Here is a 16,282-nt window from a genome sequence, read left to right as displayed (position 1 = left end):
ATGGCCTGCTAAGCTTTGTGCATTTTCCCTGTAGTCCGGTGTGCTTCATGTTCCGTGTAAACGTGAAACTTGTCCTGTTTCAAGCAATGGGTGAAATCATTCAGCAAAGCAAGAATCGAAATTGCAGTAATGTAAAGCAGCTCGTGGTTATTTGACCAAATCATAACCGAACATATATTCTCACAGATACATTTGGAGCTGGAGAGAGTCTGAGAAGATAGACTCAGCTTACCTTTGATTTTTGTCTGGATTGATGGGCTCTCATTATCTGCTGCGAAATTGTTATTGTCGACGGGCACATCCCAGCAGCTGTGCGAGTCGGAGAGGGATCATGGAACCCTTTTCATGTGACTTGGCATCTGTTGTTATGCAGGAGAGCACAGTTGGAAATGCAAGAAAATGGCGCGCGCAGCCAGCTGGTGGTGTGGCCGAGCGGTCTAAGGCGCTGGATCCAGGTTCCAATTTCGTAAATACTCGTAAAAGACACGTAAATACTCAGTTTACAACCCTTCCATTCGATCATGTCGTAGCCGTTACGCTGCAGGGAAAATCTTCCCAGCCTATTCCACCTCGCCCTAGGGTCCAAACTTTGACGACATCCTTGTCAATATTTTGTCATCAATTTCACGTGTCTTTTTTTATGTTTTCAAAATGTCAATTACGCTGGACAACAACGAGCTATTGGAAACAGAAAGGTGAAACGAAGAATGGCTTCAACTTTCAGTGCTGGATGCCACTGAGCTGCAGCAGGGGGCGCAGTGGCTGGTTTCTGTAGTGTAGTGGTCATCACGTTCGCTTCACACGCGAAAGGTCCCCAGATCGAAACTGGGCAGAAACTGCTTTGTTTTTCAACTGCAGCCTTTTCCATGGACAAGAACGGAGCTTTCATGCTTGCTTTCCCACCTGCAAACCTGCCTTCGAAGTTGCTTGAACAAATCTGCTCGCGTAGTGAAATGTAATGCAATTCCATTTAATGAAAGTGCAAAGAATTGCAAAGTTTTTATCCAAACTGGTTCTGATCATATGCAATTCTGTTTGAGAGTGTAGTTACCCCCTTCTGATCCTTCTACGAAAAGCAGTACCGCATTTGCAATCGTTGCGCAGGCGGCTCGGTTCAAAGACAGGGAAGAAGCTGATGCGCTGGTGTCACAGTGCACCACGGATTCCTGAACTTGTCTGTCTGTCAAATGTACCCCAAAGGCGTGTCTGAAAGGCCTCGTTTGGAAGCTGTCTGTCGTTCTTCAACGTGCGAGAATTGGCACCAGAGGTCCTGAATCATGTTTTGGAGCAGTTCGCACGTTAGTGGCTCTTTCAATCAGCAACAGCAATGAAAGAAATTACACTCTCAGTGGAACCTCTGGACCTGTGATTTCATGGTGTCGCTGGTATTAAGGTGTTCCCCGAGACCTAAGCCATGTTGAAACTGAAACGGAAGAATCGACAGAGAGGCTAAAGAATGACATCGCATCTATATGGTTTTCTTGAAATCACTGAGGAGCAGGAAAATGTAAACGGGGAAGTCGAGTGGGGAAGTGAGGCAGTTGCAGCTCTGCTGAAACTCTTTCTTTGTGACTCACTCAGCAACCAGACACGTGAAGGTGACTCAGAGGCGTGAGCGTTCTTCACATCGAGAACAAAAAGCAACCGAGCGCAGTGAGCACCTCTTCCGGAGTGGGGGTGGGGTGAGGTAATTAACTTTTGACTTTGTTACTATGTTCAGAAACTGCCTTTTAGATTGAGGTGAACAGAAACTGCATTTCTAATAAGCACCATGGAATTGAGCAAAATTTATTGAGTCGCTTCTCGTCGAATCCCACACAGGTTTCCGACTCAGTTGGTATCCGTGTGGCTGATGTCCAGGAGTGAACATCTCTGCAGCAAATTGCACGGTTAAGGTAAAAGGCAAGGAAAGTGGCATCTCGAACCGGCCCCGAGGTCAGACCTTCCTCACGATGCAATCTGTCGTTCTCGGATTGGAATGCGACCTCCGGTTTTAGGGTGGAGTACATTGTTTGGGACTCTTATTCTGCAAAACAGACACAGTGACTGAAATTATGCTGCACGGTATGATGTGGAACACGGCCTGCTCAGCTTTGTGCATTTTCCCTGTAGTCCGGTGTGCTTCATGTTCCGTGTAAACGTGAAACTTGTCCTGTTTCAAGCAATGGGTGAAATCATTCAGCAAAGCAAGAATCGAAATTGCAGTAATGTCAAGCAGCTCGTGGTTATTTGACCAAATCATAACCGAACATATATTCTCACAGATACATTTGGAGCTGGAGAGAGTCTGAGAAGATAGACTCAGCTTACCATTGATTTTTGTCTGGATTGATGGGCTCTCATTATCTGCTGCGAAATTGTTATTGTAGATGGGCACATCCCAGCAGCTGTGCGAGTCGGAGAGGGATCATGGAACCCTTTTCATGTGACTTGGCATCTGTTGTTATGCAGGAGAACACAGTTGGAAATGCAAGAAAATTGCGAGCGCGGCTGGCTGGTGGTGTGACCGAGCGGTCTAAGGCGCTGGATCCAGGTTCCAATGTCGAAGGGGGAGTGGGTTCGAATCCCACCGCTGCCATTTCTGCAGATCAACTCCAACGCTGCAGCTCGTTAAAATGCTGTTTCTGACCCCACTGTTTTGATGTTGAAAAGAAAAGTAAAATGGCTTTGCTTCCCGGGGAATTAGCTGTGGTGTGGGATAGTGCCGAATATTTCAAAGTGTCTCTGTCTGTCATGATCGTGTTCGCCTCCCGCGCAGAAAAGCGCAAGCAGCTGTGCTGTTCCAGGCAAGTTGAGCTTGCACTGGAACCAAATGGAGACTGTTATTTCATCGCTGTTGTGAAACAATGTCCTGGGGTGACTCGACTCGTCGTTATTTGGTTTTTTTGGCCAATGGGATAATCGTTCCAACGAATTTCGATGTGATATGTTGTTGAATTTCTCCCATTTCCTTCGTTTTCGTCCTGGAGACATCGGAAGGGAAAGGTAATCTAATCGAGACTGTGATTGGTGAAATTCACTTTTTATGGCCCATTCTTATTAGGTGCTTTCTTTCTCTCTTTTCAGTATTGTCTGGAATTTTGGTGGTTCCCTAAGGCTGCAGTATGTTTGAAAGAGTAGTTTGGAATTGTCCTGTTGTTAGTTGTGAGATTACTTTATAACTCATGCCATCGGACTATCTCGCATTTTGCATTCATGCATCTCTGTGTCTGAAAATGCATTAGGTATGCCAGCTTTGTTTGTGTTCCGTGTTAAATGCTTTCTGTTTTGCGATTCGCTCAAAACTTTACGAGTTAACAGGGTTTCTGCGGAAACTTCCAGCTGCAAAAGTCCTTAACTGAGGATCTGGGAAAATTTCTCAGAGTATGGTCAGTCGGAGCAAAAGTAAGGAAGTCGTTCCTTTCTGCAGTGTTTCGCAATAGTACCTTTCCCGTGAGCAGTCGAACACAGTGAAGGATTGTGCCACACACTGCGACGGCAAGCTCCGCTAAAAAGTAATCCTTTAAAGCCGGTGTAAGCAACACAACGTTATTGGGGGACACCGCGTGGAAACAGATACTTCGGTGTATCTCGTCCATGCTCACCACATAGCCAAATTTAAACAAGTCCGGTTCCCCAGTATTTGGCCCCAAACCCTCTAAACCCATCCTATCCAGAAACTCATGCAATTTTCTGAGCCTCCTCCGCTTCCTCTGGTAGCTCATTCCATACACGCACAACCTTCTGTGTGGGAAATGTGCCTCAGTTCCTTTGTCAATTTCACCCCTCTCACCTTAAACCTCTGCTCTCGAGTTTTCAACTCACCCCAACTAGGGTAAAACACGTAAATACTCAGTTTACAACCCTTCCATTAGATCATGTCGCAGCCGTTACGCTGCAGGGAAAATCGTCCCAGCCTATTCCACCTCGCCCTACGGTCCAAACTTTGACGACATCCTTGTCAATATTTTGTCATCAATTTCACGTGTCTTTTTTTATGTTTTCAAGATGTCAATTACGCTGGACAACAACGAGCTATTGGAAACAGAAAGGTGAAACGAAGAATGGCTTCAACTTTCAGTGCTGGATGCCACTGAGCTGCAGCAAGGGGCGCTGTGGCTGGTTTCTGTAGTGTAGTGGTCATCACATACTCCTCACACGCGAAAGGTCCCCAGTTCGAAACTGGGCAGAAACTGCTTTGTTTTTCAACTGCAGCCTTTTCCATGGACAAGAACGGAGCTTTCATGCTTGCTTTCCCACCTGCAAACCTGCCTTCGAAGTTGCTTGAACAAATCTGCTCGCGTAGTGAAATGTAATGCAATTCCATTTAATGACTGTGCAAAGAATTGCAAAGTTTTTATCCAAACTGGTTCTGATCATATGCAATTCTGTTTGAGAGTGTAGTTACCCCCTTCTGATCCTTCTACGAAAAGCAGTACCGCATTTGCATTCGTTGCGCAGGCGGCTCGGTTCAAAGACAGGGAAGAAGCTGATGCGCTGGTGTCACAGTGCACCACGGATTCCTGAACTTGTCTGTCTGTCAAATGTACCCCAAAGGCGTGTCTGAAAGGCCTCGTTTGGAAGCTGTCTGTCGTTATTCAACGTGCGAGAATTGGCACCAGAGGTCCTGAATCATGTTTTGGAGCAGTTCGCACGTTAGTGGCTCTTTCAATCAGCAACAGCAATGAAAGAAATTACACTCTCAGTGGAACCTCTGGACCTGTGATTTCATGGTGTCGCTAGTATTAAGGTGTTCCCCGAGACCTAAGCCATGTTGAAACTGAAACGGAGGAATCGACAGAGAGGCTAAAGAATGACATCGCATCTATATGGTTTTCTTGAAATCACTGAGGAGCAGGAAAATGTAAACGGGGAAGTCGAGTGGGGAAGTGAGGCAGTTGCAGCTCTGCTGAAACTCTTTCTTTGTGACTCACTCAGCAACCAGACACGTGAAGGTGACTCAGAGGCGTGAGCGTTCTTCACATCGAGAACAAAAAGCAATCAAGCGCATTGAGCACCTCTTCCGGAGTGGGGGTGGGGTGAGGTAATTACCTTTTGACTTTGTTACTATGTTAAGAAACTGCCTTTCAGATTTAGGTGAACAGAAACTGCATTTCTAATAAGCACCATGGAATTGAGCAAAATGTATTGAGTCGCTTCTCGTCGAATCCCACACAGGTTTCCGACTCAGTTGGTATCCATGTGGCTGATGTCCAGGAGTGAACAACTCTGCAGCAAATTGCACGGTGAAGGTAAAAGGCAAGGAAAGTGTCATCTCGAACCGTCTCCGAGGTCAGAGCGTTCTCACAATGTGATCTGTCGTTCTCGGATTGGAATGCGACCTCCGGTTTTAGGGTGGGGAACATTGTTTGGGACTCTTATTCTGCAAAACAGACACAGTGACTGAAATTATGCTGCACGGTATGATGTGGAACACGGCCTGCTCAGCTTTGTGCATTTTCCCTGTAGTCCGGTGTGCTTCATGTTCCGTGTAAACGTGAAACTTGTCCTGTTTCAAGCAATGGGTGAAATCATTCAGCAAAGCAAGAATCGAAATTGCAGTAATGTCAAGCAGCTCGTGGTTATTTGACCAAATCATAACCGAACATATATTCTCACAGATACATTTGGAGCTGGAGAGAGTCTGAGAAGATAGACTCAGCTTACCATTGATTTTTGTCTGGATTGATGGGCTCTCATTATCTGCTGCGAAATTGTTATTGTAGACGGGCACATCCCAGCAGCTGTGCGAGTCGGAGAGGGATCATGGAACCCTTTTCATGTGACTTGGCATCTGTTGTTATGCAGGAGAGCACAGTTGGAAATGCAAGAAAATGGTGCGCGCGCCCGGCTGGTGGTGTGGCCGAGCGGTCTAAGGCGCTGGATCCAGGTTCCAATTTCGAAGGGGTAGTGGGTTCGAATCCCACCGCTGCCATTTCTGCAGATCAACTCCAACGCTGCAGCTTGTTAAAATGCTGTTTCTGACCCCACTGTTTTGATGTTGAAAAGAAAAGTAAAATGGCTTTGCTTCCCGGGGAATTAGCTGTGGTGTGGGACAGTGCCGAATATTTCAAAGTGTCTCTGTCTGTCATGATCGTGTTCGCCTCCCGCGCAGAAAAGCGCAAGCAGCTGTGCTGTTCCAGGCAAGTTGAGCTTGCACTGGAACCAAATGGAGACTGTTATTTCATCGCTGTTGTGAAACAAAGTCCTGGGGTGACTCGACTCGTCGTTATTTGTTTTTTTTGGCCAATGGGAAAATCGTTCCAACGAATTTCGATGTGATATGTTGTTGAATTTCTCCCATTTCCTTCGTTTTCGTCCTGGAGACATCGGAAGGGAAAGGTAATCTAATCGAGACTGTGATTGGTGAAATTCACTTTTTATGGCCCATTCTTATTAGGTGCTTTCTTTCTCTCTTTTCAGTATTGTCTGGAATTTTGTGGTTCCCTAAGGCTGCAGTATGTTTGAAAGAGTAGTTTGGAATTGTCCTGTTGTTAGTTGTGAGATTACTTTATAACTCATGCCATCGGACTATCTCGCATTTTGCATTCATGCATCTCTGTGTCTGAAAATGCATTAGGTATGCCAGCTTTGTTTGTGTTCCGTGTTAAATGCTTTCTGTTTTGCGATTCGCTCAAAACTTTACGAGTTAACAGGGTTTCTGCGGAAACTTCCAGCTGCAAAAGTCCTTAACTGAGGATCTGGGAAAATTTCTCAGAGTATGGTCAGTCGGAGCAAAAGTAAGGAAGTCGTTCCTTTCTGCAGTGTTTCGCAATACTACCTTTCCCGTGAGCAGTCGAACACAGTGAAGGATTGTGCCACACACTGCGACGGCAAGCTCCGCTAAAAAGTAATCCATTAAAGCCGGTGTAAGCCACACAACGTTATTGGGGGACACCGCGTGGAAACAGATACTTCGGTGTATCTCGTCCATGCTCACCACATAGCCAAATTTAAACAAGTCCGGTTCCCCAGTATTTGGCCCCAAACCCTCTAAACCCATCCTATCCAGAAACTCATGCAATTTTCTGAGCCTCCTCCGCTTCCTCTGGTAGCTCATTCCATACACGCACAACCTTCTGTGTGGGAAATGTGCCTCAGTTCCTTTGTCAATTTCACCCCTCTCACCTTAAACCTCTGCTCTCGAGTTTTCAACTCACCCCAACTTGGGTAAAACACGTAAATACTCAGTTTACAACCCTTCCATTAGATCATGTCGCAGCCGTTACGCTGCAGGGAAAATCGTCCCAGCCTATTCCACCTCGCCCTACGGTCCAAACTTTGACGACATCCTTGTCAATATTTTGTCATCAATTTCACGTGTCTTTTTTTATGTTTTCAAGATGTCAATTACGCTGGACAACAACGAGCTATTGGAAACAGAAAGGTGAAACGAAGAATGGCTTCAACTTTCAGTGCTGGATGCCACTGAGCTGCAGCAGGGGGCGCTGTGGCTGGTTTCTGTAGTGTAGTGGTCATCACGTTCGCCTCACACGCGAAAGGTCCCCAGTTCGAAACTGCGCAGAAACTCCTTTGTTTTTCAACTGCAGCCTTTTCCATGGACAAGAACGGAGCTTTCATGCTTGCTTTCCCACCTGCAAACCTGCCTTCGAAGTTGCTTGAACAAATCTGCTCGCGTAGTGAAATGTAATGCAATTCCATTTAATGACTGTGCAAAGTATTGCAAAGTTTTTATCCAAACTGGTTCTGATCATATGCAATTCTGTTTGAGAGTGTAGTTACCCCCTTCTGATCCTTCCACGAAAAGCATTTCCGCATTTGCATTCGTTGCGCAGGCGGCCCGGTTCAAAGACAGGGAAGAAGCCGATGCGCTGGTGTCACAATGCACCACGGATTCCTGAGCTAATCTGTCTGTCAAATGTATCCCAAAGTCGTCTCTGAAGGACCTCATTTGGAAGGTGTCTGTCGTTATTCAACGTGCGAGAATTGGCACCAGAGATCCTGAATCATGTTTTGGAGCAGTTCGCACGTTACTGGCTTATTCAATCAGCAACAGCAATGAAAGAAATTACACTTTCAGAGGAACCTCTGCACCTGTGCTTTCATAGCGTCGCTAGTATTAAGGTGCGCCCCGAGATCTAAGCCACGTTGGAATTGAAACGGAGGAATCGACAGAGAGACTACAGAATGACATCGCATCCATTTGGTTTTCTTTAAATCACTGACGAGCAGGAAAATGTAAACGGGAGGGCGACTGGGGAAGTGTGGCTGTTGCAGCTCTGGTGAAACTCCTTCTTTGTGATTCATTCAGCAACCAGAGACGTGAAGGTGACTCAGGCGTGAGAGCTCTTCACATCGTGAACAAAAAGCAATCAAGGGCAGTTAGCACCTCTTCCGGAGTGGGGGTGGGGTGAGGTAATTACCTTTTGACTTGTGTTACTATGTTCAGAAAGTGCCTTTTAGATTGAGGTGAAAAGAAACTGCATTTCTAAAAAGCACCATGGAATTTGTTAAACTTTATTGAGTCGCTTCTCATCGATTCCCACACAGGTTTCCAACTCAGCTGGTATCCATGAGGCTCATGTCCAGGTGTGAACATCTCTGCAGCAAATTGCACGGTGAAGGTAAAAGGCAAGGAAAGTGGCATCTCGAACCGGCCCCGAGGTCAGACCTTCCTCACGATGCAATCTGTCGTTCTCGGATTGGAATGCGACCTCCGGTTTTAGGGTGGAACTTTCTTTGGGAACCTTATTCTGCAAAACAGACACAGTGACTGAAACTATGCTGCACGGTATGATTTGGGACACGGCCTGCTCAGCTTTGTGCATTTTCCCTGTAGTCCTGTGTGTTTCATGTTCCGTGTAAACGTGAAAGTTGTCCTGTTTCGAGCAATGGGTGAAATCATTGAGCAAAGCAAGAATCCGAATTGCTGTCATGTCAAGCAGCTTTTGGTAATTTGACCCAATCATAACCGATCATATATTCTCACGCACTCACAGATACATTTGTAGCTGAATCCAGTCTGAGAAGATAGACTCAGTTTACCAGTGAGTTTTGTCTGGATTGATGGGCTGTCATTATCTGCTGAGAAATTGATATTGTAGACGGGCACATCCGAGCAGCTGTGCGAGTCGGAGAGGAATCATCGAACCCTTTTCACGTAAGTTTGCATCTGTTGTTATGCAGGAGCACAATTGGAAGTGCAAGAAAATAACCAGCCAGCGTGTTGGTAGTGTGGCCGAGCGGTTTAAGGCTCCAGTCTCGACAGAGGCGTGGGTTCGAGTCCCACCGCTGCCATTTCCTCTGAACGGCTCCATCGGCACAGCTTGTCAAAATGCTGTTTCGATCCCTGCTGCATTTCTGTTTTAAACAGAAGAAAAATGGATTTGCTTCCCGGGGAATTGACTGCGGTGTGGGAAAGTGGCGAATTTTCCAAAGTGCCTGTGCTGTCGTCATCGTGTTCGCCTCCCGCGCGGAAAATCGCAAGCATCTCTGCTGTTGCTTTCTGTTCCAGGCAAGTTGAGCTTTTACTGGAACCGAATGGAGACTGTTATTTCATCGCTGTTGCGAAACAGAGTCCTACGGTGACTCGACTCGCCGACATTCGGTTTTCTGGCCAATGAAAAAATCGTTCCAATCTATTTCGATGTCACATGTTATTGAATTTCTCCCACTTTCTTCATTTCCGTCCTGGAGACATCGGAAGGGAAAGGTAATCTAATCGAGACTGCGATTGGTGAAATTCACTTTTTATGGCCCATTCTTATTATGTTCTTTCTTTGTCGCTTTGCAGCATTGTCTGGGAAGTGGTGGTGCACTGAGGCTCCAGTATGTTTGAAAGCGTAGTTTGGAATGGCCCTGTTGTTAGTTGAGTGATTACTTTATGGTTCATGCCCCCGGACTGTCTCACATTTAGCATTCATGCTCGCTGTGTCTGAAAATGCATTTGGTTTTCCAGTTTTGTTTGTGTTCCGTGTTAAATGCTTTCTGTTTTGCGATTCGCTCAAAACATTACGAATTAACAGGGTTTCTGAGGTAACTTCCAGCTGCAAAAATCCTCAACTGAGAATCTGGGAAACTTTCACGGAGTATGGTCAGTCGGAGCAAAAGTAAGGATGTCGTTCGTTTCTGCAGTGTTTCACAATACGACCTTTCCCGTGAGCAGTCGAACAGACTAAATGATTTTGCCACAGACTGCGACGGTAAGCTCCGCAAAAACGTAATTCTTTAAAGCAGGTGTGAGCAACACAACGTTATTGGGGTACACCGCGTGGAAACAGATACTTCGGTGTATCACGTCCATGCTCAGCACATAGCCAAATCAACAACGAGCTCATGGAAACAGAAAGGTGAAAGGGAGAATGGCTTCAGGTTTCAGTGCTGGATGCCACTGAGCTCCAGCAGGGACGGCAGAGGCCTGTTTCTGTAGTGTAGTGGTCATCACGTTCGCCTCGCACGCGGAAGGTTCCCGGTTCGAAACTGGGCAGCAACTGCTTTGTTCTTTAACTGCAGACTTTTGCATGGACAAGAACGGAGCTTTCATGCTTGCTTTCCCATCTGCAAACCTGCCTTCGAGTTTGCTCAAACAAATCTGCTCTCGTCGTGAAATGCAATGCAGTTCCGTTTACTAACAGTGCAAAGCATTGTAAAGTTTTTCTTCAACCTGGTTCTGATCATATGCCATTCTGTTTGAGAGTGTAGTTACCCCCTTCTGATCCTTCCACGAAAAGCATTTCCGCATTTGCATTCCTTGCGCAGGCGGCCCGGTTCAAAGACAGGGAAGAAGCCGATGCGCTGGTGTCACAATGCACCACGGATTCCTGAGCTAATCTGTCTGTCAAATGTATCCCAAAGTCGTCTCTGAAGGACCTCATTTGGAAGGTGTCTGTCGTTATTCAACGTGCGAGAATTGGCACCAGAGATCCTGAATCATGTTTTGGAGCAGTTCGCACGTTAGTGGCTCATTCAATCAGCAACAGCAATGAAAGAAATTACACTCTCAGAGGAACCTCTGGACCTGTGCTTTCATAGCGTCGCTAGTATTAAGGTGCGCCCCGAGATCTAAGCCACGTTGGAACTGAAACGGAGGAATCGACAGAGAGACTACAGAATGACATCGCATCCATTTGGTTTTCTTTAAATCACTGACGAGCAGGAAAATGTAAACGGGAGGGCGACTGGGGAAGTGTGGCAGTTGCAGCTCTGGTGAAACTCCTTCTTTGTGATTCACTCAGCAACCAGAGACGTGAAGGTGACTCAGGCGTGAGAGCTCTTCACATCGTGAACAAAAAGCAATCAAGGGCAGTTAGCACCTCTTCCGGAGTGGGGGTGGGATGAGGTAATTACCTTTTGACTTGTGTTACTATGTTCAGAAAGTGCCTTTTAGATTGAGGTGAAAAGAAACTGCATTTCTAAGAAGCACCATGGAATTTGTTAAACTTTATTGAGTCGCTTCTCATCGATTCCCACACAGGTTTCCAACTCAGCTGGTATCCATGAGGATCATGTCCAGGTGTGAACATCTCTGCAGCAAATTGCACGGTGAAGGTAAAAGGCAAGGAAAGTGGCATCTCGAACCGGCCCCGAGGTCAGACCTTCCTCACGATGCAATCTGTCGTTCTCGGATTGGAATGCGACCTCCGGTTTTAGGGTGGAACTTTCTTTGGGAACCTTATTCTGCAAAACAGACACAGTGACTGAAACTATGCTGCACGGTATGATTTGGGACACGGCCTGCTCAGCTTTGTGCATTTTCCCTGTAGTCCGGTGTGTTTCATGTTCCGTGTAAACGTGAAAGTTGTCCTGTTTCGAGCAATGGGTGAATCATTGAGCAAAGCAAGAATCTAAATTTCAGTAATGTCAAGCAGCTCATGCTTATTAGACCAAGTCATAACCGAACATATATTCTCACAGATACATTTGGAGCTGAAAAGAGTCTGAGAAGATAGACTCAGCTTACCATTGATTTTTGTCTGGATTGATGGGCTATCATTATCTGTTGCGAAATTGATATTGGAGACGGGCACATCTCATCAGCTGTGCGAGTCCGAGAGGAATCATGGAACACTTTTCATGTGACTTGGCGTCTGTTGTTATGCAGGAGAGCACAATTGGAAATGCAAGAAATTGGGCCATGCGGCCGGCTGGTGGTGTGGCCGGGCGGTCTAAGGCGCTGGATCCTCGTTCCAGTCTCTAAACGGGCGTGGGTTCAAATCCCACCACTGCCGTTGCTGCTGATCAACTCCAACGCTGCAGCTTGTTAAAATGCTGTTTCGGTCCCCACTGTATTTACGTCAAAAACAAAGGAAAAATGGGTTTGCTTCCCTGGGATTTAACTGTGGTGTGGGATAGTGCCGCATATTTCAAAGTGTCTCTCTCTGTCATGATCGTGTTCGTCTCCAGCGCCGAAAATCGCAAGCAGCTGTGCTGTTCCAGGCAAGTTGAGCTTTTACTGGAATCGAATGGATACTGGTATTTCATCGCTGTTGTGAAACAATGTCCTGGGGTGACGCGACTCGTCGTTATTTGGTTTTCTGGCCAATGGGAAAATCGTTGCTACGAATGTCGATGTGATATGTGATTGAATTTCTCCCATTTCCTTCATTTCTGTCCTGGAGACATCGGAAGGGAAAGGTAATCTAATCGAGACTGCGATTGGTGAAATTCACTTTTTATGGCCCGTTCTTATTATGTTCTTTCTTTCTCTCTTTGCAGCATTGTCTGGGAAGTGGTGGTGCACTAAGGCTGCAGTATGTTTGAAAGAGTAGTTTGGAATTGCCCTGTTGTTACTTGAGTGATTATTTTATGGCTCATGCCCCCGGACTGTCTCACATTTAGCATTCATGCTCGCTGTGTCTGAAAATGCATTTGGTTTTCCAGTTTTGTTTGTGTTCCGTGTTAAATGCTTTCTGTTTTGCGATTCGCTCAATACATTACGAATTAACAGGGTTTCTGAGGTAACTTCCAGCTGCAAAAATCCTTCACTGAGAATCTGGGAAAATTTCACGGAGTATGGTCAGTCGGAGCAAAAGTGAGGAAGTCGTTCCTTTCTGCAGTGTTTCACAATACTACCTTTCCCGTGAGCAGTCGAACAGACTAAATGATTTTGCCACAGACTGCGATGGCAAGCTCCGCTAAACAGTAATCCTTCAAAGCCGGTGTAAGCAACACAACGTTATTGGGGGACACCGCGTGGAAACAGATACTTCGGTGTATCTCGTCCATACTCACCACATAGCCAAGTTTAAACAAGTATTTGGCCTCAAACCCTCTAAACCCATCCTATCCAGAAACTCAGCCGATTACCTTTGCAATTTTCTGAGCCTCCTCCACTTCCTCGGGGAGCTCATTCCATACACGCACAACCTTCTGTGTGGGAAATGTGCCTCAGGTTCTTTGTCAATTTCAGCCCACTCACCTTAAACCTATGTCTCGAGTTTTCAACTCACACCAACTTGGGTAAAACACGTAAATACTCAGTTTCCAACCCTTCCATAAGATCATGTCGCAGCTTTTACGCTGCAGGGAAAGTCGTCCCAGCTTATTCCACCTCGCCTTACGGTCCAAACATTGACGACATCCTTGTCAATATTTTGTCATCAATTTCACGTGTCTTTTTTTACGTTTTCAAGATGTCAATTACGCTGGACAACAACGATCTTTTGGAAACAGAAAGTTGAAACGAAGAATGGCTTCACCTTTCTGTTCTGGATGCCACTGATCCGCAGTACGGCGGCCTCGGCTTGTTTCTGTAGTGTAGTGGTCATCACGTTCGCCTAACACGCGAAAGATCCCCAGTCCGCAACTGTGCAGAAACTGCTTTGTTCTTCAACTGCAGCCTTTTAAATGGACAACGACGGAGCTTTCTTGCTTGCTTTCCCATCTGCAAACCTGCCTTCGAATTTGCTTGTACAAATCTGCTCTCGTAGTGAAATGTAATGCAATTGCGTTTAATTACGGTGCAAAGCATTGTAAAGTTTTTCTCTGACCTGGTTCTGATCATATCCCATTCTGTTTGAGAGTTTAGTTACCGCGTTCTGATCCTTCTACGAAAAGCAGTTCAGCATTTGCATTCCTTGCGCAGGCGGCTCGGTTCAAAGACAGGGAAGAAGCCGATGCGCTGGTGTCACAATGCACCACGGATTCCTGAACTTGTCTGTCTGTCAAATGTATCCCAAAGTCGTCTCTGAAAGAGCTCATTTGGAAGGTGTCTGTCGTTATTCAACGTGCGAGAATTGGCACCAGAGATCCAGAATCATGTTTTGGAGCAGTTCGCACGTCAGTGGCTCTTTCAATCAGCAACAGCAATGAAAGATTTTACACTCTCAGAGGACCCTTTGGATTTTCACCAGAGCTGCAACTGCCTCACTTCCCCACTCGCCCTCCCCGTTTACATTTTCTTTCTCGTCGATGATTTAAAGAAAACCAAATCGATGCGATGTAATTCTGTAGTCTCTCTGTTGTTTCCTTCGTTTCAAGTCCCAACATGGCTTAGGTCTCGGGGCGCACCTTAATTCTAGCGACGCTATGAAAACACCCCTCTTATTCTGTGTGGTAACAGGCCATTTGTCTGAAAAAAATCACCCTCTAAAGAGTAACCCACCCAAACACTTTTCCCGATCATATTTCTTCTCATTTCCTGCTGACTCATACATATATCCCTTATCACAACGTGCAATTTAGCATGGCCAGCTCACCTCACCTGCACATCTTTGGATTGTGCGAGGACACCACAGCAAAGTCACATAGACTTGTGGAGAACGTGTAAAGTCCACACAGTCATCCGAGGAGGGAATCAAACCGATGTCTTTTTCGCTGCGAGGCAGCATTGGTAACCACTGAGGTACCGTGTAATCTTATGCAATAAGTAAAATCAGTGAAAGATACGAAAAGACAAGTTTCAAATGAACACTCTCCGATATTGTCAAAGCATGTCAATCTTACATTCAATACGAATAGGTGTATGGAAAACAAAATCCCGGCAATTCATAAATGAACAATAATTAGAAATTTAATTTGATCAAAGGTCATAACAATATTTAGACGAATTGCAATTTTTAAAAACAAATGTAGTGAATTAGCTGACTAATGATAAATTGGAAGTGGCATATATTTATTAACGCTGGAGAAAGCGACTTGTTTTTTCCATCGGAACACAGCAGAATAACAATGTGTGTGTGTGTGTGTGTGTGTGTGTGTGCTTGTGTTCGAAATGTTTGAATTAAGCTCTTTCTAACAAAATAACTGATGACTTACGATCACTTAGCCTTTTCACCTTTTCGACCACAACATTCTCAAATATTTTCCAGGAATTTACGAACAGCAGAACTAGTTAATTCCTTTTCATAGGAACCAAAAGAGAATAAGTAGCGGATATTGTGAATTAGTGAGTTAATGCAAGCATTCAACTGAAGACAACATCTCTTCTTTCCAAAAATGTTCAAAACTTTAAAAAATCAAAATGTATTGCCATTGTTGAATGAAAGAATAATGAGATGCTAATTCTTTTTCATTTGATTTTGTTGCATGAAACATCCATAAATCGTATTATGATTACAAACGCAATAAATGTGAGCATTGAAGTCAAATATAATTAATTGAATTCAACTATGTTTCAACAGGTAAAATAAAAATTGATATTTACAATGATTGAGATTGTGCACTGCAATATCTATACAATAATTCATGTACTTTGCCGTAATTCAACATTTGCACAACCCACTGGATTTAATAATGATTATATAGTATTATAAATCAGCAACAATTTAATTATCAAAGTCTGTCAATGCATTAAGGAATAATGAAAAATCTCTTTTTGCAAGTGATTGAGCAATGTCTGGAAATGAACTGGAATTAATTCAGTGAAAACTAGTTACATTTTCCTGAATTTTAAGGCTGAGATTACCGTGACCATTCAAATGAGAAACATCAGATATTTAATGACGTTGGATGGGAAGTCATTGGTTCCCTTGTAGGGCAGTTGACCTGAAAAATAAATGCATTTTCAGACTGTACTATTAGTACTCAGAAATAATGGATTAAATCTAAATGTGAATCTCACTATACTTGTTCAAAAGACTTTCTTAAATAATTGTGCCGTTACTGTAATGGCAATGACTTGATAATTAATGCTGTCTTTTGAAGAATTAAAATGATTCAATATTTCAAAAGCACTTTGCTGTGATGTTGATTGGTTATTTATTAAGATCAGTAAACTGAGGAATAAAACATAGTATTTAGCTTTATGGATTGAAGAAAAATGAACCATTCAGTGATTATTGAGCAAAATCCTTCTTTTTTTAAGTCAAAAATGTATGTAATACAAGAATTGTGAATTTCCATC

The 16,282-nt window shown here is 44.6% G+C and overlaps 2 non-coding genes across 2 annotated transcripts; both read left to right on the top strand.

Annotated features, from left to right (window-relative positions):
* Window positions 1-765: 765 nt before the first annotated feature.
* On the top strand, window positions 766-838 carry trnav-cac (transfer RNA valine (anticodon CAC)). The gene has a single exon. It is a non-coding gene; the product is annotated as a tRNA-Val (tRNA).
* An 11,247-nt stretch (window positions 839-12,085) lies between these two features.
* trnae-cuc (transfer RNA glutamic acid (anticodon CUC)) lies at window positions 12,086-12,167 on the top strand. The gene has a single exon. It is a non-coding gene; the product is annotated as a tRNA-Glu (tRNA).
* Window positions 12,168-16,282: the final 4,115 nt, after the last annotated feature.

The sequence above is a fragment of the Chiloscyllium punctatum genome, chromosome 13 (assembly GCF_047496795.1).
Source record: "Chiloscyllium punctatum isolate Juve2018m chromosome 13, sChiPun1.3, whole genome shotgun sequence".
Lineage (NCBI taxonomy): Eukaryota > Metazoa > Chordata > Chondrichthyes > Orectolobiformes > Hemiscylliidae > Chiloscyllium > Chiloscyllium punctatum.
Note: the sequence above shows the minus strand (reverse complement) of the source record. Positions and strands in the feature narration are given on the sequence as shown.